Source organism: Tamandua tetradactyla, chromosome 22 (genome assembly GCF_023851605.1).
Source record: "Tamandua tetradactyla isolate mTamTet1 chromosome 22, mTamTet1.pri, whole genome shotgun sequence".
Classification (NCBI taxonomy): Eukaryota; Metazoa; Chordata; class Mammalia; order Pilosa; family Myrmecophagidae; genus Tamandua; species Tamandua tetradactyla.
In genome coordinates, this window is record NC_135348.1 from 4,092,814 (window position 1) to 4,105,495 (window position 12,682).

The 12,682-nt window shown below is 33.6% G+C and overlaps 1 protein-coding gene across 9 annotated transcripts in view; it reads left to right on the plus strand.

The window, feature by feature from the left end:
- The window catches only part of FSTL5 (follistatin like 5), an 875,733-nt gene that overhangs the window by 268,166 nt on the left and 594,885 nt on the right, over window positions 1–12,682 (plus strand). The window contains exon 1 of one of the 9 annotated variants that reach the window (XM_077139636.1): window positions 6,277–6,358. The exons of the other annotated variants lie outside the window; for them this stretch is intronic. The gene's annotated coding sequence lies outside the window, so the exon portion shown is untranslated. Of the gene's footprint in view, window positions 1–6,276; window positions 6,359–12,682 lie in introns of those variants that run through there. 9 annotated transcript variants of the gene reach the window in all.

Below are 12,682 nucleotides of genomic sequence, written 5' to 3' on the forward strand. Positions count from 1 at the left end.
AATATCGAGAAGACTAGGAAAATCACTCAATTAACCAATAAAACAAATAAAATAATCCTTTGAAATATCTTAAGCTTTAGCTTTTGTTAAGTAATGCATTTTATTAAAAATCTAGGTTTTATTTTGCTGATGACTGAAGATTCCAAATATGCAAGAGTCATGAGTGAAAAACATGTAATTTATCAAATAACTGAAAAATAATAAGTACAGTCATATGGGGCGAAGACCAAAGTACTATAGAATTATGGAATCAAGATAAATCAGTAAGATTCAAGAAGCTGGAGATGAAAACGCATCATAGATTAAATGGAATTTAAATAACCATACAACTATATAATATTACTAATAATTATGTTATGATTATGAATTCATACTAGAATAATAAATTTTAAGATATTTAAATTATGTTTCTGCTATGTGGAGACTTTCAGATGTATGAAAAAGACAGAAGTATCAGAGTTTATGAATAACAGAAGAGATTATAAATAGATCCTCAAATAAAGACTAAAGAACTTGGCTATTTTAGACTAGGAAAAGTCTTCCATTACTAAGATGGATGGAAGGAGAATTTATTTTCATATACTAGTAGCTCTTCGCACAGATTACCATCTCAATTGAAAAGTACATGTTAGACTTTGATATAAAGTATTAAAACAATTTACCAGGAAGCGAAGTAGGAAATGTTGGCTTATGTACTCAATTTATACCCTGTTCCTTGTACCCTATCTGAAGTACTTTATTTTGAGTTGCTTCTGCTTTTTTTTTTTTCATGTAAGTCATTCCACCATGCTTGATGAATAGAGCTGTTGGTCTCATAGTCTTCCTTCTCCACTCTTCTATTGAGAGACCGAGTATTGCTGAAGAAAATGACCCAACAGGAAAGACTGTTACAATTAAAGATATATGGACTCCACCCTCAGTGAAGTCAATCTTAATCCACAGCCAATTAGGTATCATCCTTGGTCTAAAAATGGCTGTTTTAAAGTATCACTGTCCTCAACAAATGACCTGTGTCCTCCACACTATCAACAGAGAAATTTCCCTCCTACTGGTTGTCAGAAAAATGTATAAATGGTGTTTAACAGCATGTACTTTTAAGTTAGGCTTAAGTTCATTTAGGCTCAAATCCAAGACCTACTTTGTATATATTTCAAATACTTATCTGAAATTGTTGGATATCAGTTAATTCATTTAAAAATTTTAAAAAAAGATTTCTATCATTTCTATTTTTAAATTAAATAAAATAATGTATGTAATTCAAGTAGAAAATGGCCATCATACCATTATCTTTGTTTTTTTATTAGTTAGGAAATTTGAGACTATTGGTAAAAACCTGTCAACAACTTCCCACAATGCTATCCACAAAGTTATCTTTATTTATAACCATTCTTAAATCTTTTCCTTTCTCTCAAAGAAACCCCTTTGGCCTCCTCCCTTTCCACCTTGGGCAATATTTCCACATGTTCCTCCTTAAAACTTTAAATACCAGCTCCCACTGCCCCAGTAACGCATCCCGAACATAATGTGCAAAGCTGTGTGTTAGCATTCTCTCCACAATTCACTAACGTCTTCTAACAATCTTGATCACAATCTCTGTGCTTCAGCAGCATTGAATCAATTGCGTTTCCCTGCTCGTGAATCCGTATCTTTGTTCAGTGCTTCTCTCCTCTACCTGACTAATTCATACATAGTTAAGGTTTTTGCCTCTGAAATGTCTTCTGTGACCTATACGAGACTGAGTAATATGCTCTTCCTTTATGATGGTGCCATGGTACTTTTGAGTGGTAATCTGTTAGTCTCCCCTTGCCCTTGGTCTAATTCATGCAGTGTATTGGCTCTGTGTCTGTTACGTCAGGAACAAAATATAATCGTATGGAATACAGAGAAAGCCTGGGATTATTTCTGTCACCTAAGCTAGAAGAATTGAGAGGATTTAGAGGATAAACAGTTTTTGGAGAAAATATGTTTGACATAGATTCAAGCCATAGCTTGTGGAAGGGGCAGCAAAGAGGACGGATGAAGAAGATGAATTGATGGGAATAGGGAGCATGTTTTGCCCTGATGCTCTGAACATTAAAAAGAAACCCCAAGACATGGCATCCAGAGGTGAAAGTCTCCTGGCAATGTGAGAGATGATTCCCAGGGATGAGCCGGGCCCTGGCACCATAGGATCAACAATGCCATCCTGACTAAAAGGAGGAAAAGAAACAAATAAAGTATCAGTGGCCGAGAGAGTTTGAATAGGGTCGAGAGGTTACTCTAGAAGCTTCTCTTTTGCAAGTTTCAGTTAGATATTGCTATTTACCATGGTTTGCCAAATCCCAACTCAAACCATTCCTGTTAATGTTGAACTACACCTAGGACTCTATCTGACATTCTACAAAACTTTGGGCGTTATGATTACTCTCTAGAAAACTGCAACCTCAAGATAGGTTCCTAGGCCAGGTAAGGTCTGGAACCCAGAGGGGCCAGCTTCTCCAAAACATCGACTGGTTCCTTCCCCCATCTCATAGTATTCACAGTCCTTTCTGACATGAAAACGTTAGAATGGGAATAGCCCAAATACCCATAAAGACTTGGAGAAAGATAAAAGGAGAAGGAGGATTTATAACAGAGAAGATAGGATTTGACAAATGAATATACCTGCTGAATCATTCTATTGATATTTCCTTTAGTCTCCAGTGCTAGGAACAGCAAGAAGGAAAACCTAAAGTGGAGCTATAACCCATACAAAACTTTGAAATTTGTTCTGTAACTAAGTGTTGTGGTGTGCTTTGAAATTCATTACTTTTATATAAAAATACATATATTGTGTTTGACAATGAGAAAAGGAAAAGGAAGAATCCCAAGTATGGAATCTTTGCACCGGAAGATGATAGGTCATTGAGTTACCATATAAATATGAGCAGTTTCCATTAGTTATTGCATGTGTGGTGTGAATCTGAGGACAAGGTCTTTAACCACCTATCCCCCAAGCCTTGCTATGTCAGAGGCAACTTACCTAAAAGAGGCACATTCCTTCAAAAGTATGAAAACCCTCAAAAATGACTGAGATTTAAATTGTTCATCCTATCCCTAAAAGAATTGTCTCTCAGACATGGTTAAATAAGTTGATTTTTAGGAAATAAAGGCTTCTTTTTCTTTTTTTTCCCTTTGAAAATAATCAGTGATCAGTTTGTTGAAGAAATTAATGGAATGATCAGTGCTTTAATTCAACAACAGAGGGTTTTCCGTGGTACAGTTTGTTAAATGTTGACTTCGTTTAGGTTTATGCCAAAGCTAAGAATTCATCTGGGCTAGATCTGAATTTAACCTGCTTACATGTCTGCTCTGAAAGAGTGTTTTGTTTGTAGTTTGAAATTGAACAGTGTGAGGGTATTGTAAACCATGGAATTGGCAAACACCGCAGATAGTACCTTTAGCTACAAACTTATCACTCTGTATACCAATGGTTAAAACTAAAATCTGGGAGAGGTAAGACATTTAAAAGACCTTTCCATTAAACTGATGTTAGGATATGGCTCTTAAGCAAGCCATTAGTTCATTTGTATGCATAGGGTATAAAGAAGGAGAAAACAGGTATAACTTGACATTTTTCTCAAAAATTATAAACTTTAGGGGGAAAAGAAGGAACCATTTAGTCCAGTATGCCATGGCACTCCTGAGTTTCTCACTGTTGCCTTAGGAGATGCCAGGTGTGCTAGGAGAAGCCAACCTCCATGGTTTCCACCCTACTCCAGCTAGAATAGTGGCACTTTGATTTGTTGTGTATTGGGATTTTGCATAAGATTTCCACTAAACATTAATTTCCAAGGTTAAAATAAGTTTAAAACCAATTAGGAAGGAGACATATCCCTTTAACGCATGAAGAATATATAACCCAGAAAAGAAAAATAACTTTGTACATTTGATATATATATACGCACATATTCCTAGTTGTGTCTTTTCAAGCAGTAGTTAAGATTGTGATTGAATTTTTCCATTAACTGACTAAGTACAGCGACAATTTTGAAATTCACTAGCAGTTTACCTAAATTCTATTAAAATGTCATAAAAAGTAAATTTCAAGGTATTAAAGTCATTTTCCTCTTCATGAAGAAAGATAGCTTCCAAAATGTCTTGATTAAGCATATTTTTAAGACAATTTATCTACTGAGGTGGATTTTTAAATTACAACTTTTGAAATATAAAGGACAATATTCTTATATTAGCCCATCATCTATTCTTCAACTATAGCAGAAATTGCCTTATCTTTATTTTATCTTTATTTTCCTCTCGGTTGTCTATTAATGATATAGCTGGTTTAATTCTAAAAATCAGCATTATAATGAATCTGAAGTTAACTTGCCAAATTTACCCTTCTATTTCAGTGTTTGACCTTCACATTTGAACATTTTTAATTTGCTATTTAATTTTATTATTTTATAAAAATGCCTACATTTCTGAGATAAATCTATCTTCTAGTTTAAATTTTAATAAACATTTTTTGATTTTGGGTTAATTTCAAACCCTGGAATGTTTTGTTTCAGAGAAATATAGTTCTGCTAACTGATTTGCTTTTCTTAATCATGTTTAGTAGCAGCTACTAACTAACACTTTTTTTAATGTAATTTCATTGTGATATCCTCACACACCATACAGTCCATTCAAAGAATACAACCGGTGGCTCACAGTGTCATCACATAGTTGTGAATTCATCACCATGACCACTTTTAGAGCATTTGCATTACCCCAGAAAAAGAAATAAAGAGAAAAATGGATAAAACTCTTACTTTCCATACCCCTTGCCTCTACCTCTTATTGACCATTACTTTTGCAGTCTACCCAAATTTAAGACTTACAATGGAGGTAGGTTAATTAAAACAGCGTAGTATTAACTGATACACACATATCAGTGGAACAGAACAAAGCATCCAGAGGTAGATGCATATGAAGAAGGGCAACTAAGGTTTTTTGTTTTTGTTTTTGCTTTTTTTTTTTTTTGCAATACAATCATTATCAAAGATCAGGGCTACTGGATTACAGTTCAGCCACTTCAGATTTTTTCTTCTGGGTATTCTAGAACACTTGACTCTAAAAAAGAAATATCTATATAATGAGTCAGTAGTCACAGTTATTTGTTAAATCCTAATTTCTCAGTTACACCCCTTCCTCTCATTGATCTGTTTCTTAATCTTCAGAGATATCAAGGCATTGCCATTTTAACTTCTTCATGCTAGAAATGGGGGTTGGCCTTATGGAGCAGAGGATTGAAACTGGGTGTTATTCTTGGAAAGTCTGGTACCTCTGGGTTTCAGGATTAATCTGGCCTGGGATCAATCTGGAGGTGTTAAGTTTCTGAGAAAATAAACTTACATAGAAAATCTTTTATAGAGACTTAGATAGAAGAACCCAGGGCACTCCCTAAGGTTTTCAGGAATACTGTTGTTGGGGTTTGGCAAACAGTGGTAGTTTGAAATATCTGGCTAAAGCTTGAATAAGAGTAATCTCCAGAATGACCTCTCGACTCTATTTGAAATCTCTTAGCCACTGAAACTTTATTTTGTTCCATTTCTTTTACCCCTTTTGGTCATTCTCAATCCCACCATGCCAGGGCCAGGCTCATCACGGGGAGTCATGTCCCACGTTGCCAGGGAGAACTATACGCCTGGGAGTCATGTCCTACTTAGGGGAGAGGGTAATGAGTTTATTTGCAGAGTTGGCTTAAAAGAGAGAGGCCACATTTCTGCAACAAAAGAGTCTATCTGGGGGTTACTCTTAGGTATAATTACATGCAGTCCTAGCTTTACCGTTATAAAAATAAATTTCATAAGGACAAGCCTCAAGATCAAGGGCTTGACTTACTAAATTGAGGATCCCTAATGGCTGAAAAATTATCATAAATTTGCCAGGTGGAGATGTTTAATAGTTTTACCTTTCTTGCCCAGTCTTCTGCAAAAGGAACTTTGCAAAAACATTTCATTTTCTGCCTCAAATACTCTGGAATGTATCACATTAACTTGTATGGAATAATGTGATTTCACTCACTAGTCTAGATTCCATGTAATTAGGTTATTTAAATAAACTGATCAATTGGCTTTCATTACATAATGTGCTACAAAAATTTTAAATTTTGGACCAAATAAACATCCCTTTCTTTGGACTCCCACAGAGGTTGAAGTGTTAAAATACAGACAATATCATCCTTTACCCTGCATTCTCATTTACTTTAGTCCTAACCAGGTCCATTACATTCACATCCCTAATTGGATTATGATCTCTTTTTCAGCTTCTTTAACAGTTGCTGTATAGGTTAGTGCTGACTTTCAGAGCTGCAGAACTCTAACTCTGAGATATCAAAGTTCCAGAGAACAACCAGGTTAATATATAAATAGTTTGGCATCTTAGAATTTAGAAATAAGTGTTAAAATTCAGGAATAGATGTGACTGCTGTAAGAGCTTACAATCCAGAAACCTTTACAATGAGTCTTATTTGACTATTCTGTACTCCTTAAGCATAGAATGCTCTGGCTCTGCCCACTTTCTCTCCCCTGAAAACCTAAGCACTCAAAATCAATTCTCAGAGTTTGCTCATTATAGTTAGTTTATATTAGTGAGATCATACATTATTTGTTCTTTTTTTTTCTGACTTTTCTTACTCAGTGTAGTGTCCTCAAGGTTGATTCTCTTAGTTGCATTCCACATGATTTCATTCATTCCTGCAGCAACTCATTATTCTGTCGTATGTATACACCACATTTTGCCCTTCCATTCATCAGTCAGTGTTCCTTTAGACCACCTCCATCCATTGCAAATCACGAAAAACACCACCATACACAGTATGAAAATGCCTATTTTGGTCCCTGCTTTCAGTTTTTCCAAGTCTTTGTCTTATAATGGAACTGCATGTGGCACCCCTATACTTAGCTTCCTGTGGGAACACCACATTCCCCTTGAGAGAAGCTGCACCACTCTACTTCCCTATGGGGTAATCACATAGTTACACATTCACCACTAAAACTTTACAGTTTTAAAAACGTTATTTTCTTAAAATCTTTTAGAATCTTTTTTTTTTTTTTTTTTTTTTTTTTTTTTTTAAAGAGAGAGGGAGGAAGGGAAGGAAAGACAGAGAGAAGGAAGGAAGGATGGAAGGAAGGAAGGGAGGAAGAAAGGGAAACATCTTTAAACATTTTCTTGTTTTATTGTATTTTGTTTGTTTGTTTGTTTTTTACATGGGCTGGGGCCGGGAATCGAACCGAGGTCCTCCGGCATGGCAGGCAAGCACTTTGCCCGCTGAGCCACTGCGGCCCGCCCCTAGAATCTTTACTGAATTAAAACACTTGAGAAAAAAATTTGTTTTTAAGAATCATGATTCTTAGTCATCTAGAAATAGCAGGTTTAAATACTATAATTCACCTATAGATTCCGTCTCTCCCTATCTATGTTGTTACATTTCTAGATCCTAAGTAAACAATTATAAAAATTTATTTATTTATTTAGTTTCTAATGCATTTAGATTATCTAAATAAATACCATTAATGATAAAACTATTTTTACCAGGCAAAATGGGTAACTCTGCATGTTATTCTAAGTTTCCAATGGAATAGAAATATTAAGTTAATAAGAGAAGTCACTGCTCCTATAGATGATTCTTGGAAAGGATAACATTCATGATTTGAAAAACCTTTGTAGATGTTATCAAAGTCACAGTTTGGGGCTGGGAAGAGATTTGAATATATGACAGACTTTTTCAGTGTTCTGCTGTCATAATTATAATGATCATATTTCAGCTTAGAACACAAAGAAGAAATAATGCTGACACCATATTAGTTACTGGTGTCAAATCATCTAACTTTGTGAAGTGACACTTCTTGAAGCATTTAAAGTTTTCTTCAGCTACAATAGTAAAAATTCATTTGCATTCAATAGAAGTTATAATGGGGATGGGTACAGTTTAACTGAATCCCTGGTCTTTGTAGAACGTATTTTTTTCATATGTACCTCTTCATAAAAAAAATCCCATTGCAGAATCATACTAAGTTGCTTTTAGACAGTTGAGTATGAAGGTCCAATCAACTGTCTAAAATAAGAGAGGGAAGAAGGTTCCAATTTCACTGAGCTACAGATATGTCACTTTCAAACTATCTTTCAGTAACAGCACAGTGAGCAAACTTTATTTGGACAACTTGCTTTGACCAACTTCACCAAGTAGCAATAGGAAACATATACCCAGATCATTAAAAGTTCTGAAAAGATCATACTGTGCTCAGTTTTCTGTAGAGGCTAGAGTATTTATTTGAACTGTCACTTGACATGATGTTGGTGAGGACTGAATGTGCTTTGCTAGACTCTTAAGATGTGCAACGTGAAATTGTGTTTTGGCTTTATTGAAGAGTCACACAAGCTTTCCAGATATGGGTAGCAAGATGTCATGGAATTACTTTACTTTTTTATAAATCAAAATGTGAAATTATGTTAAGGCAAGCAAATTGTTTTCAGCTGGGGGTTATTCCTATATAGTGGATGCTCTTGAAGTTTATAGGAATATTATTGGGAATGCACATCTGTCTGTCAACACTCTTTCTAAGTATATTTGCAGTGACTATAATAAAAAGTAGAATCATCAAAGGTCAGTTCTTTATCCCAGTGATTTTAATTCCTTATATTCCAGTTGTTCAAGTCTGTAGTAAATGATGATTCTCAACCATAACACTACTTTTGTTAAGCACATACCTATTCCAAGCATTTTCATTATATCATCTCACAAAATTCTCTCAACAACTACATATAGCATTATTATTATTATTTGCATCTTCTTTATTCATTCAAATCTTATTTATTGAGTTCCTCTAGGTAGATGAAGAAACTGAGGCTCAGGAATTCCTAAAATCACACTTGTAGAAACAGAAGGAATGCAAAAAGGGACTGTGATTTTCAAAGTCCATTTTTTTAACTACTAACATGATAATAAAATAAGTAAGTACATAATGAAAAAGGTAGAATAATTTTTCATTCTGTAAGGTCATTTCTATGACATGTAAGTGTTATTGAAATTCTAGAATTGTGGGTATATGAATGTGCAATGTTGGTAAAAAAATAAATCTTAGGCACCCTAGAGAAACCTTGCTAAATATTTTTCTAGACATTAACTTTATTATAAACTATGTTTTGCCAAGTATTATTAAACAAAAAATGAAAGCAAATTTAGAGATTTTTATTATTTCCCTCTGTTTACCATTTAAAAATCAGGCCCAAAGAGACTGCAGCCTGACTAAGGTCACATAAATATCTGGTGGAAAAGAAAGACTAAAATTTCAATCTATGTAAAAAAATGTATTTTTTTTTTTACTAAATCAAGGTTAACATAATATTTCCCTTTTGCATTGTTATAGTGCATATGTTTATGATTCAAATAACAGCATCACACCCCAAATAACTTTCAACTTTAAATTAATGGATATGTTTATGTCACCGTATAATTATTAGAAGCAATTAGCTCACCAAACCTATTTTTTTCTCTCTTTCTGCTGTTATTGTTTTAAATCTAGCATTATTCTTTGTCCAGCGCCCTGACTATCTTCATATCAGCCTCGACCGTGACATTGTACATTATCTCTGAGGTTGTACATGATATTATCAATCTCATTCTCCTCTACATCCCTAAATCTATGCAAATCTCCTTAGCACACTCAAGTTCTGCCTTTTGCCTTTTGTAAGCCACTTGAGATAAATGTGAATGTCTACTCTTTTTAAATATCCTATAGCAGCTGAATTAATACCTTGCACATAAAAATAAATGTTTATTAACATTTACTGCAATTTAGCTCCTCAGTTCAGATCCTCTGAGTCATGCATTGCATCACGATTGAGGATCTGAAAAGGTTTTCCTTATAACTGATTATTTTGCTTTATGAATTTATGAATTGGGGTCTTTAACATTTCAACTATCTTTGTTTTTTAGAACCTAATTACCCTTTTCATAATGCTCTGAGACGTAACAATTGTAAATTGACATACTTATTACATTTTTAGGTCTTTTTGTGAATAAATGCTATTTTATCAAGCAATACCGTAGTAGGCTATAAGATCTCGATTAAAATTCATTCTGTGTGCTATCTGATTGAGTGTACTAAAAAGAAGTCTTTGACATGTTGATCAGATTAAATTGATTTAATCTCAGCTGAAATTTAAATTTAGCATTAGTCATGGATAATTACTGTCAGAAAGGATATGTACTAGCTATTCATTTACATAATTTGTGCTTTCTTTTGAATTTCATATGAAGTAATTAAATTTTCTTTATTTGTAGCAGCTACATGCAACAAGCAGCTTCTAGCTGTGTAAAGCAGTTCATTAACTTCTAGAAGATGGCCATTACCCTAATCCAAACCTCCAAACTGGAGCATAGGCTTTAAGGGGAAAAATTTAGGAGGAAAGAATCTGGAAAGACCTTCACCTGGCTGAAAATACAAACTCTAACCACGTATTATAGCAAGGTGTCCCCCACCTCTCAAAATGGGAGAGGTTTTATAGTGTCAAAAAGATCCCTCAGTTTGTCACTAAAATGTAAAGTGATTAGCCTCTCTTGAAAACTCACTCTTATTAAGAAAATACAAAAACAATTAGGATATAAAATTTATAAATATAAGATTTGAGTCAAATTCCTGTTTTATAATGGCAGCTCAGTTTTGGACTCTGAACTTTAGACTAAGAAGCTGTATAAGTTCTGATATAAAGAGTCTGAGGAAATGGTGAACAATGAATTCATTCCTATTATTTTACAGTCATAATTGACTTGATTTGAACTTCCTTTTGCATTAAACATTAAAAAGCAATAATGTAAAAAAAAGCAATAATGTAAAGGTGCAAAAAAATATGGTACAATGATGTATCATATTATCCTACCTAATCAACTGTTTCACTCGTCACGTCTTTGTTATGATCTCTTGCAAACACATGTGTAGTTTCGCATGGTTTTAATCCTAGCATAAACTTTTCATCTTTTCCCTTAAGAGAATTTCATAATAATTGACCTAGTCTGTTTCATAGCATGTTAATTATTTTCAGTTTTAAATTAGTACTATATCAGTATGGTGATCTTCAGTGCGTGGTCCCTTAAGCAGCACTGAAGTACTATACATTTTCAGGTGCATCTTAAACTTACTAAACAGAAACTTTAAGGATGGGGCTTTTGGATCTGCTTTAGCAAGCCTGACTCAGGTCATTCTAATGCATGTAGAGCTGGAGAACTAGTGCATTGAATATATTTTTCAAAATGCGCTAAAACATGTCATTTATTATCAAATAGTTTAAATAATGCTCCTTTGGAAAGCTTTGTCCAATAACTTGTATTTTCTTTTACTTCCTTTTTTGTTTTAAAGTTTATGAAACTATCTCTCACCAATTGTAATTTATCAGAGTCCAAATATCTAAAATTGTTTTTAATATTTTTCCAATATAAACTGCTATCTAAAAATATAAATTAGCTTTTTGAACTGCATCACAGATAGTGTTAAATTTTTTTACTAGTTTTAATTTTCCTAAATGTTTGCTAATTGAAATTTCATTTGAAAGTAAATGTATAAGTATAATTTAAAAATTAATGCTTGGGTTTAATTTTAAGAAACAAAGAAGTTAACTCTTTACTTCTAATTTTACAAATTTGTATCCTTATGAAAATTATTTTCTGAAGAGATAGTAATAATAAGTGACACTGTAAAATAAGGTATATATATATGTGTATATATACATATTAGGGTTATATACAAATTAGGGTTAATAATATTATATCTTCATACGTTTATCAGAATTAAAGGGCTTGGTGTATGTATGCATATATATATATATGTGTATGTATATATATACAAATTAGGGTTAATAATATTATATCCTCATAAGTTTATCAGAATTAAAGGGCTTGGTATATAAACTTATGAGGATATAATATTATTATAATATTATTAACCCTAATTTTTGGGGGTGGTACCTGGTCTAGGAATCGAACCCAATCTCCCACCTGAAAGGCGAGCATTCTGCCACTGAACCACCCCTGCACCCTATTACTAACCCTGTTTTACAGGAGACGAAGTTATCTTACAGAAGTTTTAGGTATCTGCCCAAGGTCCTGAAGCTTGCAAATGGTGGAACTATACTTTAAAGCCTGAGTTACAATCCGTGTGCTTAATCATTTTGTTAATGATTGTAATATGGGAAAAGATGGTTTACAGTTAAAACCTAAAAATAGGGAAGCAGCAAGAGTAAAATTCTGTGATAGAATTCTTGCCCATCATGCAGAGACCCAGGTTCGATTCTTGGCCCATGCACTTCTCCAAAACGAACAAACAAGCAAAACAGACAAAGGAAAAAGCAAACAAACAACAAGTTCAACAAATGGTGCTGCAACAATGGGATATTCACATGGAAAAAGAATGAAATGTGACCCCCGCCATACAGCATACGAAATAAATAAATAAAATACAGTAAAAGAAAAAAGAAAAATACTGAAAATATGGTCTCTCAAACTTCCTTTCTACAATATAGAAATATCACCAATTCTATTTATGTTATAGTATAATCTTCTATGCTCTTCCTTAAAAGGAAATATGGCTTTTATATGTTGAAAGAATCTTTTTTTAGATCAGAAAAGTATGATACAGTTATGCAGTTGATACTCTCTGAAAGTAAAGGTTAACATTTATATATT